Here is a 15,956-nt window from a genome sequence, read left to right on the forward strand (position 1 = left end):
ACACAGGAACCTCCAACCTCTTCTGCTTCATCATGGATATCAAAACACACTCAACATTTTTCTTTGAACTTATGTGTCACTACCTCTTAACCTGCTGATACTTCTGTCATTTTAACTAGAAAAGGAATGAAAATCAACTCCTCTTTAATGGCTCACACCAATGGAGCAGGCCAACTCAATAGCTCCTCCCCTAAAAAAGAGAATGAGGTATACTCCTCTAAAAAAGAGAATGAGGTATACTTCTGGCAAAAAAAATGGTGATCAGGTACTTAACGTGTAACTCCAACAACAAGCAGTTCAGAAACATTGTGAATAAAAACTAGTACCAGTAATACTTTCAGAGATTCGAATTACAATAATAGGACTCACACTCCATTATAGTTACCCTCTTTTGAACACATTTGAGCTGTTGACTCACAACCACCATGCTACAATGATTACAAATCTAACAAGACAGACTAACACGCCCTCCCAGGTCTCAGCTACTCTCCACATATAGAATCAATTACCATACAGGTATTACAATTATGAAATATACAAGAGAACTTACTTAAGCAGATCATTACACCAAAAATAAGACAGAATGCTTTCCCTGGCCATAAGCTCACCATAAAACTCCAAAGGAGGAACCTCCAAAAAAGATGCTTCTCCATTCGTAGTCAGCTCTTAAATGGGTCTAGGAGAGGTGCAGACAGGCTCCACCCCTTCCAGCAGCACAGGTGAATTACCTTCACCTGTGTTCCCAAGGCTGACTCAGTGCTTGCCTCAGTTCAGAGGTCAATCAGAGGTTCAGACCATGATTCAGCAGTCCTCATACACCACAACTCCCACTAGATCTACCACCTGTTTACTATGGCTTTAAACCTGTAATCAGATCACTTCATTAACTGCCCTGTAGCCCTTGTCTTATGGGAATAACATTGGCATAGACTCTACTGATCAAAATTAGGGACAAAAACATTGTGTACCCTGACAGCTGCCATTCCCATGGATCATAGAAATGACGGAAGCCAAGGAATTAGCATAGAGCTACATCAGGGTGCAAGGAAAAGGTTGCTTTTTGGAGCATAGTCAGGCACTACAACAGGGTCTCCAGGACAGAGGTCACAGATGCAAGCAACCAGAGTTCAAGAAGTGTCTAGACAATGCTCCGTGGCTTAATTTTTAGAATCCAGGAGATGGATTGCATGATCCCTGTGGGTTCCTTCCATCTCAGGATATTCTTTGATTCTATGATTTATTCCTAGTAATTCTACTAATGTCTACTGTAGAAAGCAGAATTCCTGTACTAGAGCTTCTCCTCCCATTCAATGCAGGTAACTCCAGCAACAAGCCTCTAGTGACTGGAACAGATGTTGCTGTTTATTTAATTTATTTATTTTACTAATGCACAGCTTCCAGGGCCAACAAATGAAAAAACATTGCGTTCCGTCAGGATTATGGTTTCCGCTGGCTACATGCTAAAGGACGGAATGCTTATAAATATCTGTTCTAGCTTAAACTTAAGGAAAAGAATCTCAAGGCAATAGCATTTGATAGCTCACATTTTGTAGACACGTAAGTTCTTTGGTGTGCAAACCTTTAACTGATTCTCACTTAGAGACAAATGTGGACAGCTCACATTGTACAGCTAGGGCACGTTCCTGGAATTTCCACAGTCCAAGTTCAAAATGAGCAACATTACACCGTTGTATGGAAACTGCTGAGTCATGGCCTGAACCTCTGATTGATCACCTGAGACCAGCACTGAGTCAGCCACAGGAGCACAGCTGAAGGCAATTCACCTGTGCTGCAGGAAGGGGTGGAGCCTGGCTGCACCTCTCCTAGAGCCATTTAAGAGCTAACTGCAAAGAACAAGCATTTCTTCTGTAGGTCTGGCCTATAGGAGTTTTTTTTTTTGTGAGCCCAGGACATAGGTAAGCATTTTATGTTTTCTGTTTTAGCGTAATAGTTTGTTTAACCAAATTCTCTGGTGTGTTTTAGAATTACAAGGTCTGTATATTTATTGGTTATATAGCTATTAACATTGTTTTGTTGTTTTTTTTTTGTTTGTTTGCTTTATGCAGGTAAATGGTAATTATATATGAGTTTTTTCAAGTTGGAGCTTTGTCCTGAATTAAACTTATGAATTCACACCCTGCAGTCCAGAAACTGCTCTTTGTACAAAATGAGGAGTTTTTTTTTTTTCACTGGAAAGGAAAGCTAGCTGTTGAGGAGCTGTTGTTGGTCCTAGATGTAATATAGTAATAGATAAATTTTCTGGAAAATCTATATGCCCAGTTGAGTTTCTCTTTAGCCTAAGAAATTCCAAGTCACTTTTTTTATTAAAATTTAAAATTTTTCTTCATTTATTTTTTATTATTTTTTTTTTAACCATCATTTCCTACTAAGTAGGAAACTTCTGAAGTGGGACTCTTTTGAAACTGGGGTGCTAGGGTGCAAAAAACACAATGCTGGGAGAAGTAAGCAAGAGCCATCGCTCTTGCTTATCATACCAGCTGGTAGGTAGGAACTTATTTCTCTAAGAGGAGTCCACTCTTTGATCTTAATCCTGTTGATGTATGCTATTTGGTGACTCTTAAATATGAGTGATTATAAGTAGTTCTCTTCTGGTAGATATTAAAAAAAAAAAAACTTGTAACAGAAATAGTGAGTTACAGCTTGAATTGAGCACCAGGTAGGAAGGTAGGGCCAACCGAGGGGAGCTCAGGTGCATGCAATGTATCTGAGTGCTTAGAAGGGATAGATCTTGATTCCATTCTTTTGTAGGCTTTATTTAAGGGCTGGCAATGGAGGCAAGGGTATTTAGTTGAAGCTCCCTGCCTGCTTGAGGCCTTCTAAGAGTAAGCAGTTCTTTTTTCCTGTGTTTATTGTTGCTGTACTTCAGTTTATTCTCTCTTGCTGAAGCCTGGGACTTCACCACCATGCTTTTATTGCTGTGTTTTCCATTGTGTTGTAATGTTACAAATCCCCATAGTATTTTCTTTCAAGGGATTTGGGTACATCCTAATGATAGTTCTTGATTTCAGCTGTCCAAGTGGCCCATGGTCTTCAATTCAGCAAATGGTTTAGGTTTTAAAAAGGTGCCTGTTGATTATCCTAAAGTAGGGAAGGACCTTAAAAATCTAGGTCTTTGTGTCTGTGACTGTACTAGGAGTCTTAGTAAAGGTTTGGTCTTGACTGTTTTCAGTCTATCTATGAGTCTCTAATTGTCCTGTGACTTTGTTGTAATTAACCTTGTACAAATGTATCCAACATCACTTTTGCATTATGTGTTTGGCATGAATGCATGTTGGCAAAGACTTCAAAGAATTTTTTGAGAAATTGAACAAACACTTCTCTGAACCCACTTCATACTTAAATATTTAGCTATAAACTCCAAAGACAAACTAAGCTACAATACAGAACACTAAAAAAACCCATGTTATCCACAAAAAAAACAAAAGCAACTTTTTCTGCACTTCACAAGCAGGAAATAGAATGTAAAGCTCTCCATCTTTGCAAGTGTTGTTTCTCTTAATTTTCTTTGCAGGAAGTAACACCTGACTTGATAAGCTATCTGACAAGGATAAAAAAGAAATCACCACTTCATTCTAGATGTGAGCAAGGAACAAAAAGGCAAATGCAGGGGAATAAACCACTACTACAAATTACTTTCTGATTCATATGGTTTCTTGCCTAGCATCTGCATATCTCATCTCCTGACTAGTAGAGGCTCATTCATAGAGGAAATCAGTATTCATACACTCACTTAAAAATGCTACTTGGTAATATTTCATTGTATTGTAAGAAAGACTTGCAGACTTATTCAATCTTTTGCTGACTGTTATTCTCAGGCATGCAGATGGACAGTAGTATGACTAAGAGGCCAGCAGCACATACGGTATCACCATTTCTTTGTTTCCCCCCTGCTGATTTCCTGCAGGTGCACAGTCATGTTACTTCAGGAAAAAACCCACGATGTCCCATTTCACATCTGGCAAATAGGCTTAAGGCAACACAGATTACAGGATTTTCCTGTATTGTAGGTAACCTATTTCCTGCTACCAGTAGTTCTGTGATTAGCATACCAAAAAAGACTAAATAGAGGGTTTTATGAAAGCATAGAGGCACACAACTTTGGTGTGGCAAAATAGTGATGTAAGAGGCTATTAATGAGCGTTGTTATCTTCTAAGGAGTTTACATGGATCACATTGTAATTAGCTGGGAGTGGGCCTTCTGTCTGAACTTGTGCTTAATGTTGCTGTTGAGGTCTACCAAAATTCTCCCTAATGATCAGTGCTAACTTATATTTTCTTAATATCTGAGATAGCTGAAAGATTAAATCAAGTTTGTCTAAGGTGACTTTCCAGGGGGCAGGGTAGAACACTGGGATGTTTTTGTGCTAATGGCTATGATGTGACATATGGGCAGGATATAGGCTATGGAAGAGTAGCTTTGGCACTGTTAGCTTAAATACCATGCTAGCTAATCATAGTCTGTATAGCCAGAAAAGCAGAGCAATGCTGATAATCTAATTGTCATTAAGAAACATATTATGTAGTTCTGGGTCAAAACTCTCACTGGACCTTGAAGTTTAATTTGTAATTAGAAAAGCAGGACTAAGCCTCTAAAGGAGTCTACTACTGCTGTTTCCTTGGGGATATATTTTTCTTAAATATCCTTCAGCAGTATTCTTAAGGTAAGCAGTTTGCTAGGGGCCAGACATAAATCTTGGTTGGCAGGGATGGATTAGCAAATCCAAAAGAAATCTATGAGAGACTGAAGAACTATGTCTAGCAACTGCCCTGCTATGGTAACTGCCTAAAAAGAAAAATTAGGTCATCTTGTTTGCTTCTGTGGTTAAGGAGGTTGTTGTTGCTTTAGAGAAGAATAATTCAAATTATCAGTTATCCTACTCCTTTCCAAGTAGACAGTATGCGGGATTTATAGCATAAACCCAGAATTCTGCTCTATGTTTTCAAAGCATAAAGAGAAAAACAGAATCTGAATAGAATGAAGGCAAGCTCTCACATAACACTGAGGACAGTATAGAATGTGCTTTAGACCCATACACTCAAAGAAAAACAACACAGGGAGGGTTTTGGAATCATGTGTTGTTTCATAGGTCTTCACGTGTCGCAGCTTACTCTTGCCCTCATGCTGCTTCCTCTTGTGCCAGTATAAGGATTTACACAGTGGCAGATGAACCAGATCAGAGACTTGATGCGGATTATAGTTAACAGGAGAAAAAAGGGGGTTAATTTTAATCTGAATCAGGTAACTGATCTTGCTTACCAAATAGCTCTAAAAACTTTCTTCGCACCAGTAAAGATGAAAGTTAAGGAAGGAACAAAATCAGTGGAGGAAGGCAAGATTATATTTTTCAATAGCAGTGCTGACCTGTGCTATCTTAAATCGGATGAGAAATTGTAGACTATAAGTGGACTGACTTTTGGACCAGACTGTATTAACTTATTCTCAAAATTAGTGTCAAGCTCTTATCATAGACCAATCTGGTTTTAAGAAAGAGAAATTATTTTGTTACAAGGGCAGTAAATTTATTTTGTCTCACAAATTACTACTTTATAGTGGTCAAAGGTGACTCTATAACTAAATGCCAGTATTAAACTTATTTAACAATCTTTCATTATAAAAAGCTTCCTTAGAACAGGTTAATCTCTGAACATCAATTATGTTATGAGATCTTCCAAGTAGCTACTGTTCATAAAATAACATATCACAATGCATGTTGTCTTGGCCATCATTATATTGTCTGTATTGATCAGTCAGAAATGTTGCTTAAACACTGTAAGAGAACATTATCTTCCAATCTGTGTGTTTTTATTAGTTGTGTAGCAAAACGTGTTCTATTCAGGTAACTAAAATGTTCACCTCATATATAGCAATTAGTTTTGAGTAGTATACTTTAAATTGTGTGCTAAAGCAAAATACCTGCAGAACTGTATCTAAGAAGTTTAGGGATAGTTTTGAGTATTAAGAGGAATATTTTTTATGTTCAGATGAAATATGACTTATGTAGAACTAGACAGTGATGTTTATTTTCCTCCATTGCTTTAAGTATACTGCTTTTCTCTTTTTGTATGAAAAGCTCAGTGTGTGGATGGAAAAAATTCTTAAGCATCTTCCTGAGGACTTAAAATGCTTTCTTTTTTACTACTGGTCACAGGAGATGTGAAAGGAAAGCTGTGGCACACTATAGAACACAACTTGGAACACATGCCCGTATTCCTCCCTGTTCTTAAAAAGAACATCATTATTCTCTAATGCTCTTCCTGGAAATCAGATCTCTCACTAAGAAGCGAATGTAGCACGGGATTGTTTTACTAAGATGACACCCAGATTAAATCTAAGAAACCTACAACTTCAAGTAGATAGCTCATGGGTCACTTCTGTCATTCTGAGTGTTGACAGTAACTTGTTTTCTTGCAGAGAAACCAATCCTATCTATTGATTTTTGTATAGACAATACATGTGAAACTTCCATTTTGGGGAGTAGAAGTAAATTTTTTGCATGAAGCTTATTTCCTAATGTTCAAGTGATGTTACTTAAAAATATGATTTACTTATTTTATTAAATTTTACTTAGTAAAAATACTTATTAAAAATACATGAAAAATATGGTATTGAAACTTACAGTAGAAGCTTTTCTAAAAGCTGCTTTATGTACGTAAATTTACTTTGTCATTTTTATCTGCAGTAGTTAAAACCAGAGTGGTGTGTTTTTTTTTTTTTTTTTTTACAGAGGAGAGACTTCGTGGTATTTATTCAGGCAGCACAAGCTTTCCATGGAATAAAACTGGTGACCAAAAGTAAAAGCATATGTGTTCGTATATTCTCTAGATACTATACAAACAATTGGATTTGTAACTACTGCTTAAACATATCTACAGATGCTGTGCACTTACCCTGATGACACAACATCCAAGACTGGCATATGCTCTTAGCTAAAAACTTCACGCTGCCTTTACTACTTGCAACTGTTCTGTCAGTGTGGCTGTGATTGAGTTTGAGTGTTGTGCCTCAGTAAGACTGTTTTATCTTGAAGTATTTCTTTGTAGCTTAATATGCCTTCAGAACAAAGAGGGTTTCTAGAAGGATTAGTGGGAGTTTGTGATAAGCCATCTTTACATTTCCATCTCTTCTAACTGTGTGATAGGACAGTCTATCTAATGATTAAGAGATACTAATACAAAAGGACAGTTATCTTGTATTCCTTTTAACTATTACTGGAAAAAAATAATTGTGGAGTGTTTTTTTTTTTTTTTAATGCTTAAAGTAGCATTAGAAAGAAGTGACACATCTTAATGCTATCTGCAATAGACCCTGTGGTAGAGGCTTGCTCCTTAATAACCTGCTTATGATGAGGGCGCTTGTGTTGGCTGGCAGCTTCTGTGCTTCTGACACTGAACAACTTAAACAGAAGCATCCTCTCAATTTCTGCTAGAGTCATCTAGGCAATTTTACTGTATTTCAAAGCTGGTGTCTGGTCTGCCATCCTAGGCAGATGTTGAATGCTCCCTATATGTGAGCCTATTCAGGATCTGTGGCAGGACATGGAAGCTGTTTCCTGAATGAATGGTAAGAAATAGTGGATGTACTGAAGGAATATATCTCCAGCAGAGACATGCACAACCAAAGACATGGGCAATGTTTAATGATCTCCACTATGGGGAAAATATGTTGGTAGCTCTGCTGAGCACTTCTTCTAATGCATTTGCTATTAGTCATGATGTTCAATTAATATTCTGAAAATAATAAAGAGAATTGTGTTATCAGGAAACAGCTGATTCTCTCATCTTTAAAAAGCTTAGGTTTTAGTTAAAATATCCCACAATTTTTCTTTTTATAAGTGGAAGGACTAGATTCAAATCAGTATAGTTTTATTTCTGACTGTAGTTTTGGGTAACGGGAATCTTAACTCAAGCATAAATAGGTATTAATTAGTTCATGAATATCTGTTTAGTTAGTGACATTAGTAAATCTTTAATTATATAAAGCATTTGGAGAGAACACTTCCTGAGCTCATACAGAATACCATTACACTTCGTAAATTATATCTTTATTTAAATGAACTATTACTCTATTAGGCCAGTGTCTATTCCTATTTTGACTCATTAGCAAAATCGCAATCAGTACCCTGACAGGCTAATTAATTCATTTGAAGCCATTAACAAAAAAAGGAAGACACAGCAAACTGTGTTTAAGTATTCACCACACCAGTCTCACATACTTATGTGAAAATACGGATATAAGAACTATACCTTGCATCATTAGAGAGTAATTTCTAATTAATAAGTATTTAATTGCTGCCCAGAGGAGTTGTGGGTGCCCCATCCCAGGAGGTTATCAATGTCAGGCTGGATGGGGCTCTGGCAGCCTGAGTTGATGGGTGCCCTGCTAATAGCTGGGGAATGGAACTGGGTGAGCTTCAAGGTCCCTTCTAGCCCAAACCATTCTGAGATTCTACAGTTTCTAATTCTTAAGTGTTATAGGCTTGTTTTAAAATGGCTGTTGGTACTTCTGGTTTTGCTGTCCTTCCATGCAGGAGAAACGAACAGCGTGAAGCTAAGCGCTTGCTCTGTCAGTACTCAAGTGGTTATGTGAGTAACACTCACAGAGGCTCCAGGGCAGTCCCACAGCTCCCTGCAGCCTCACACAGACTGTGGCCCCTGCAGACCTGTGGGTGACTGGGGAAACCTGACAGGAAGCTGCTCTCACACTGCCACCAGGAGAAACATACCCTGAGGATGATCAGTGTTTTTTTTTTGGTGAAGACACAGCAACATTCATGGCCTTGTCATCTGAAGTCCAGTAAGAAAACTCTACCTCCAATGCAGTGTTAGAAAGTGGTGCTCTTTTATCCCTCAGGGTATACATACTGAGCAACTGGTCAAGCAAGTGTGCCCTCTCAGTGTTGAGTCGTACATTTCAGCAGTTAATACACGTATATGCAGTACATGGGCACTCACATTCTCTTTCATGGACTCATAAATTAATATCCCTTCGGGCATGTGAAGTGGTATCTAGGATTTTCACCATCGGCTTCATCACCGGGACCTCGGATTCCCTTTCATCCAGTTTGGAAAGATTCTGTTTCCTAATAGGCCACAGAGAGTACAATACAGGTGGAAGCTGAGGAAATACCCTGTCAACTTTTGAGGCAAAAGATTTAAGTATTCTATTGTGACTCCCGTGCTTCTTGTGAGGTAAAACCATTGAGGCAAAAGATGAAAGTATTCTGCTGTTTCCCCAGTGCATAATTATTGGGGAAAACGACCTTTCACTCACTGAAGTTGAAACGGAATCTCTTAGCTTGCTGCCCACGCTGCGCTGCTCGCTTCCCGGCGGCGCGGTTCGGCCTCCCGCCCTCCCGCCAGGGGGCACCGTGGCTGGGCCGCCCTCACCTCAGCAGGTCGCGGCTCCTCCCCGCCGCTCTGACTCAGCGGCCCGGCCCCCGCTCGCACCAATTGAGTTCCCGGTGCCGGGTCGGGGCCGCCTGCCCGCCGCCCCGCCGCGGAGGCAGATGCTCGCCCCGAGGGGACGGAGCCTGCGGGGCGCTCGGTGAGGGCGGATACGAGGGGATCCCTCGCCCTCCCCGCTGGGGGATTAGCGCCGGCTGTCCCGCCGCTGACGGCTACTTATCTGTGCGGCCGCGTCCTGACGGCTGCTGTGGCGGAGACCGAGCGGAGTTCGCCGAGCCGCTCCCGGGGGAAACTTTCCGCCGCCGTGGCAGGTAGGGGCCGGCTCCGTCGAGGCCGGGAGGGGCTGAGAGCCGCCGCCTTTCGGGGCCCGGCAGGCTCCGAGCGGGAGCGGGGTGCTCAGGCCGGGCGGCTGCCGTCGGCCTCGTGGCCGCCGAGGGCAGTATGTAGGTCACTGGAAATAACGCCCGCCTAATCCCCTTTATCTTTTTCGGTAGGAGGCGAAAGAAGAGAGGCTTTTCTGTCGGTGTTCGGAGGGGCAAGGGGGGCGGCAAACTTGTGTGACAGAAAGCGGACATCTTGGCGGGACGGAGCGGGCCGCGCTGCTGTCTGCGAGGCGCGTGGGGGAGGCGGGCTCTTCCGCTCAGGTGAGGTTGCCTGCCGGACCTCGTGCTGTCAGCTGGGATCGGGCTTTTGTGGCAGCGCTCCTGTAATACGGATTATTTGTCTTCGGGAAATTGACTCTGTCACTTAACCGAATGTCCGAAGGTGTTTTCCAGGCACGGCGAAGGGAAGATGTCTGGGTGCGCTCGTGAGTGTGCGCGTTCTTCCCGTGGCAACGAGGAGATGTAGCAGCGTGTGTGGGCTGCACCACCGCTGCCTGGTTTTGGGCGCTCCCAGGGGCTAATCAGCGGGCACGGAGCAGGAGGCTGTGTGTAGGACCGGCCGGCCCGTCAGGGACGGTTAGCCAGGTCGGTCGTGATTTATTAAAACCGAGAAATACGGAAGTTGGTATTTGAAGGTTTTTTCTTCATTTCAGTTTCCTTCTTGTCTCGGCCAAGGCGTGTGGTGGTTTAACGATTGGCTTTAATATGTTTCAGATACTGGCAGAAGGAGGAGGATAAATGTCTAAAAACCAGTGTGTTATCTTTGCCCACCCTCATAGTTTTTCTGGATGAACTGAAAAATACTTCAGTCTGCCAGCGTGTTCTCTGTTGGGATGTTTTCTGTAGATTCGTGTTAAACTGGTGCTGCTCAGGGTTCTGTAGTGGTGTTTTTTTTCTGCAAGACATTGTTTTCATCCCTTCTCCTAAGAAGGATTTGGGGCCTTATTTTCCTAGGGGTGAAGCATGATGCTTTTGTCTTGTTTTGTTTTCAGGGTGAAGATGGGGTGGCAACAACTCTATTCAGAGAGCTCTCACTTACATAGTGGTTGTGTGACGTTATGCACTACAGACCTATGCTGGTTATGTGTCATTGATGTTCAGAAACAAATCTTTTAGAAGGATAACAATGGGAAGGAATAGAACACGTGGAGGAGTGAAGTCAGATTAGTAGTTTCACTTCATGTGTGCTTTCTTCATTTGGGTGGTGTGTGAAGGTGTTTGCCTACTCTGAAACTAATATAAGAATAAGGACCTAACGCTGCATTTTTTTTTCTTTCTTGCTGTTTCTGTATCAATGCAAGTGAAAAGTGAAAGGAAAAAAGAGAAGACAGAAAACCCTATAATCTCCGTTTTCAAATATGAATAGTTGTAAGTCTGTGGGTGATCTATTGGTGTGAGGATGGCAGCTGGAGTTGTGAAGCTGTTAGAGCACCCAGATGCCCTTTTCTGTGATCCATCTCAATCAAGACACACATTTTCAATTGACTTCTGCAAACAGCGATTTCAATCTATTTATTGAGCCATGAAGATTGACGATATGAGTGAGTTGTGTAAAAACAATGAAAGCCATGCTGCCAAAGCCTACAGAAGAAATATAACTTCATTTAGGGTTGTTTTTTTTTACCTTACTTTTTTTAGACTTTACAGTCTAAACAGTAAGAATTGGATTGCACTCTATGAAGTTTTTTTTTATCCCTAAATGGAATACACAACTTTATGGAATTCAAAATGAAGAGAATCAAAATTGGAGAAAGTACTGCTGTTGTGATTTTATTCTGTCCGGATATGCAACTGAATTTCAGCAGAAGTCTATGTGTTTTCTTTTCAAAAGATTATATACTAATTCACTGAAAGCTGCTAAGCTCAAGTCTTTGTACTTACAGACTCTCAGTACCATCTGAATCATCAGTTTCTCTAAGTTCTTGAGAGATTGTCAAAGATTACTTTGATGTACAAGTTTTAAGGATTCTTTTTTATTAAACAATTTATTCACAAGCTGCTGTTCTACCCTTGCACATCTTTATTTATTGTTATACAAGCATTACTTTTTGATCCTCACAGAATGTTGCATTGCAAGTGCTTTTCAAATTTTAATTAGGCTTATGGAAATCCAGTATAGTTCTTAGGGCAGGAGTTGTGCGCTCAAGTTTTTCAAAACACAGGTCAGCATATCCTACTATAATCTTATTGTGACTGACAGTTTCTGTCAAATGTTTGAGAGAGATGCTTTCTCTCTGTGCTTTAGAACATGTCTAGAGCAGTTGGCAGGTTTGTGCTGTTTGCTCTGTGTTGCTGAGAGTAGGGCATTTCAGACCTCTCATCCTTTTCCTAATGGTTTTAGAACTATACTTGGGTTTAAACTTAGAGTTCAAGTATCTGTAAACCAGAGCATGTCTAGGGCATGCTCTGTTTTTCGACCACAAGCATTCTTCCTACTCAGTTCTTCTTGCTTTATTCAAACATAATGATGTGGCATTGCTGGCTTTCTGGTGATGTCTTTTCAGTCTAACCAAAAACTGTCTGACCTACCACCCAGTAAAAATCTTACTCTGTGCCCTCATCTAAGTGTCCAGGAGAACACTGCAAAATAGTGCTCTTGTGTCATGTGGTCTGCTCCATTGCTTTTGGGTGTCTTTCAGTTGTTGTTATATGACAGTGGATGTGTCTACTTCAGGTGTGCTACAGATGAACTTCCAGTACTCTGAGAACATGTTGCTGAGTTTGAAAGCCTTGGGGTGCTTCCAGAGGAAACTACAAAGAACTGTTCTGGACAAAAGCTGAGGCTCTATGACCTGCAAATTCTGAATTTCTCTGTCCTTTTAGCTGCACAGTGGAATGGCTATTAGTATGGCTTTTCTGTAAGAGTTGCTGTATCCTTAAAAGCTCGTGCAAACTTTCCTCAGTGCTTTGTCCTGATTGAATTCATCCCTTCTGTAAGTGAGATACGGGATTTCATACTGTCTTGTAGAACAGGTCAGATAGACTTAGGTCAGGTCTGAAAACTCACTAAGCTAAATCGAAAGAACAGTTTTGAATGCACTCGGGAATGCATATAGCAATGAGTGGTGCTTATTGTTGTATGCAGGAGTTAGTCCTGTGCAATAAGACACACCAACATGTTATTAAAGTGTTGATTTAAGTTTGGAGCTGCTGTGGTAACCACAAAGCGTTCACAGCTGAAGTTACTTTTAGAAAGACTAAGAAGCTTTGGGGAACTTATCTTACTTTCTGTCTTACGGTATTGATCATGAGCTCTTCCTAGGGCTATGTGTAAGTATCTTATAGTAAATGAGTCATATTGATGGTGTGATAAGGGCACTTTCCTTTTTAAATCGTGTGGCTCAAAATGCTTATCAAAAGTGATTCTGAAGGGCACATTCTGATGAGTCAATTCAGTGCAGAATGAAAATAGAGCAGGTAAGCTAAGGCCCTCTAACAGTGGTAGTTGAAGCTCAAAGCACCTGAAGGTATAGTTTATGAATACTGCCTTTGATATCTAGTGGGAGAAAAGCTGGGAAATTAGAAATAAATAGAACTATCTGCGTGCAGGAGGCCTGAAACCATTCTTCTGCACATACCAAATAACACTTGGTTTCTCTCCACAATAAGCTGCCACCTGAAAAAGAGGAATGAGGTCCTGAATGAATATGTTTCAGATCTACTTAGAACTTTGATTTGCTTTGTTTTGTCTCTGGACGAAAGGTAGCACATTTTCATTGCAGTTGCAAAATTTGTTGTGGAATTTGTTTGGCTTCACACTGTGGTGGCTCCCCATGGGTGAAGTTATTGAGGAATCAGTGACTTCTAAGGGGAAACAAAAAGAAAAAATGTCCAAGTGTGAAGTAATACGGAATTGCCTGAGTGCACAGTAACAGTTAATTTTAGTCATAATTAGCATCATAGAGGACATGTTATCTGCTTCTGTGTGGGGAAATACATGGCAAGATTAGTGCTAAGTGTTAGAGGTATTTTTATTGTGTCATTTTTTCTCTGTATCTGCAGAGGAATAGTGAAATGTTTTCTCCCCTTGCACCTCTACCCCACTCTGCAAACAGCATGACAGACATCACTGTAGTTATTTAGTCACTGCATGCATTCATATAGCTTTTCTGGTTTGGTTTAAACCAGCCAGTCATGCTGTGTGATAATAAAAACAGTGCTAAGCTCTTTGTGTAAGCAACTGTTGCTGAAAGATACTTGTGCCCTTTCCCCTCCTAATTCTGGTTCATTTTGAACAACTTGTCTGTGTTGTGTACTCAATGAGGGGCAGATTTATTTCTGTGAAAGTTTTTATATCAGTAGCCTTAATGTAGTCACCATTCTAGTAATAGTTCGGTTTGCCTGGAGAACAGATGAAATGATGCCGGTAAAAGGTCACAGCAAGAAGGATTTTCTAGTGTAGATTAAAATAAAAAAAAAACAGCAACCAACCAAATAAAAAACCTTTAAGCTATTTAAAAGACCTCAATGCCAGTGAACTTGTGAATTATAAATTAAATTTAACTGTGTGCTGTCTGCTGTGCTGATGGTCAGGGAATTGAACTGCTGAGGAACCAACCTCACCTGAACTGATAGAATCTTTAGTAAAACCCCAGGTGCCCTGACAAGGGAGAGGAAATGTATGTTAATATATTTGCAATAGCTAAACGTTTGTTTCAAATTTTTTTTTTTGACACACAAAACAAAGCAGCAAATGAAAAACTGTTGGTGTGCAGCTGGGTCCGAAAAAGCAGTATGACTTTAACTGAATTATGTTTACTCGTTTTCATGTGCAAGTTTATAGTCCTAATGCAACACAATTGAGAGACAGAGATCATTTGGCTTACTGCTTTGGCACTGTACTGGTATTGTGTTAAGAGCAGTGTTTCTGTAAGGATATGTCTTGAACATATAAGGGAAGAAAGGAGTTTGAGCAGGGAGGTGCTACTTGCACAATCACGTGTGCTTGTTTTGTCACAGTGCACCAGAGTGCTGTACTGAATAAATCTGTGCTGTTTCCTTCTTGCAGATTTGTGGTGCTTCTACGTTTTTCTTCTGCCACAAACATGTCTTAAGTACAGTGCCATAAATTCAGAGTCCAGTAAGAAAACTTACAGAAGACTGAAGCTTTTCTCCTCTGGCGAGTAACTCCTTATCCTGAGTGCTGGGCTGTTCAGGAAGCACACACTTCCAAGTGTAGAGTTGTGGGTGCATTTTGGAGCTGTGGGCTCTCTTATCCTCTGCATGTTATCTGAAATTATGCTGAGTTCTTTCATGTGCCTCAATGAGGTACAGCTGGGACAGGTGCTACGCAGCCAGATACTTTTCTATGAACCATTAACGTCTTCAAATAAAAAGGACATGTTGCTCCTTGGTTTGCTCCCACACTGTTATTTAACCCTCCCAAATGTCCTGTGGCGTGGATTGAGAGAAGCAGTCATGCTGGGACTTCATTCTGAGATTTGAAAATATTAAGTTATTTCAGCTAGCTTGTTATTTTGGGTAGTCATGCCTTTGTTTTAATATCTTTTTAAGTAGTTTACCTTTTTTTACCATTAAGTATAGGGAAGCACAGAACATAGTCTGCAATTGCATTTGGAATTTCTAGGTGTAAGTGCGTGACTTCCTTTCTGAATTCCTGACTTGCATTAAAATTAATTTTGCTTGCCTGCTTGGAGTGGTTTCAGTTAAACAATAGGAAAGCTCTTTATCAGCTCCTTGAAATACTTTCATATGCTGTGGAGCATATCAAGTAAAAATACTATGTTTTCTTAAAAGAAAAAAAAAAAACAAAAGAGGAAAGAAAATAAATTGATTTTCTCTCATAATGATTTCTGTTCTTAACGTTTTGGTTGCAGCAGAATGAACAGCACTGGGAAAGATGGTATGAAGTCTTTGCCAGATACCACAGAAGCGAATCTTTATGGATGTCAGTGCTTACATCTGCCTTCAGCAGAATTTCACTGGCATGATTTTTATGTGGCGATGTTTGCCAGCAGCAGCCTGGTGCTCGGGGGCTCCTGACTCGCTAGTGTTGATACAGCAGAGCGCATGGTATTATTGAGATGGTTTGGTAGATTATCTGTATGTTATATAGAGCTGGATTTGTCTCACTTGGATGCCAGTGGAGTCCTCGTACTTGGAAAACTTCTTTCTATTCACATGAAC

At 40.4% G+C, this 15,956-nt stretch overlaps 2 protein-coding genes across 14 annotated transcripts in view; one reads left to right on the forward strand and one right to left on the reverse strand.

The window, feature by feature from the left end:
- The window catches only part of SH3D19 (SH3 domain containing 19), a 94,210-nt gene extending 93,549 nt beyond the window's left edge, over positions 1-661 (reverse strand). For 2 of the 4 annotated variants that reach the window (XM_048941527.1, XM_048941524.1), the window contains exon 1: positions 551-626. The gene's annotated coding sequence lies outside the window, so the exon portion shown is untranslated. Of the gene's footprint in view, positions 1-550 lie in introns of all 4 variants that reach the window. The other 2 variants (XM_048941528.1, XM_048941523.1) reach the window with 2 other exon arrangements.
- Positions 662-1,849: 1,188 nt separating this feature from the next.
- The window catches only part of FHIP1A (FHF complex subunit HOOK interacting protein 1A), an 85,786-nt gene continuing 71,679 nt past the window's right edge, over positions 1,850-15,956 (forward strand). For 4 of the 10 annotated variants that reach the window (XM_048943042.1, XM_048943039.1, XM_048943038.1 and 1 more), the window contains exons 1-2: positions 9,439-9,737; positions 9,921-10,070. The gene's annotated coding sequence lies outside the window, so the exon portion shown is untranslated. Of the gene's footprint in view, positions 1,917-9,437; positions 9,738-9,920; positions 10,071-10,121; positions 10,395-15,956 lie in introns of those variants that run through there. The other 6 variants (XM_048943043.1, XM_048943035.1, XM_048943040.1 and 3 more) reach the window with 4 other exon arrangements.

This window comes from Lagopus muta, chromosome 4 (genome assembly GCF_023343835.1).
Source record: "Lagopus muta isolate bLagMut1 chromosome 4, bLagMut1 primary, whole genome shotgun sequence".
In the NCBI taxonomy this organism is placed as follows: Eukaryota; Metazoa; Chordata; class Aves; order Galliformes; family Phasianidae; genus Lagopus; species Lagopus muta.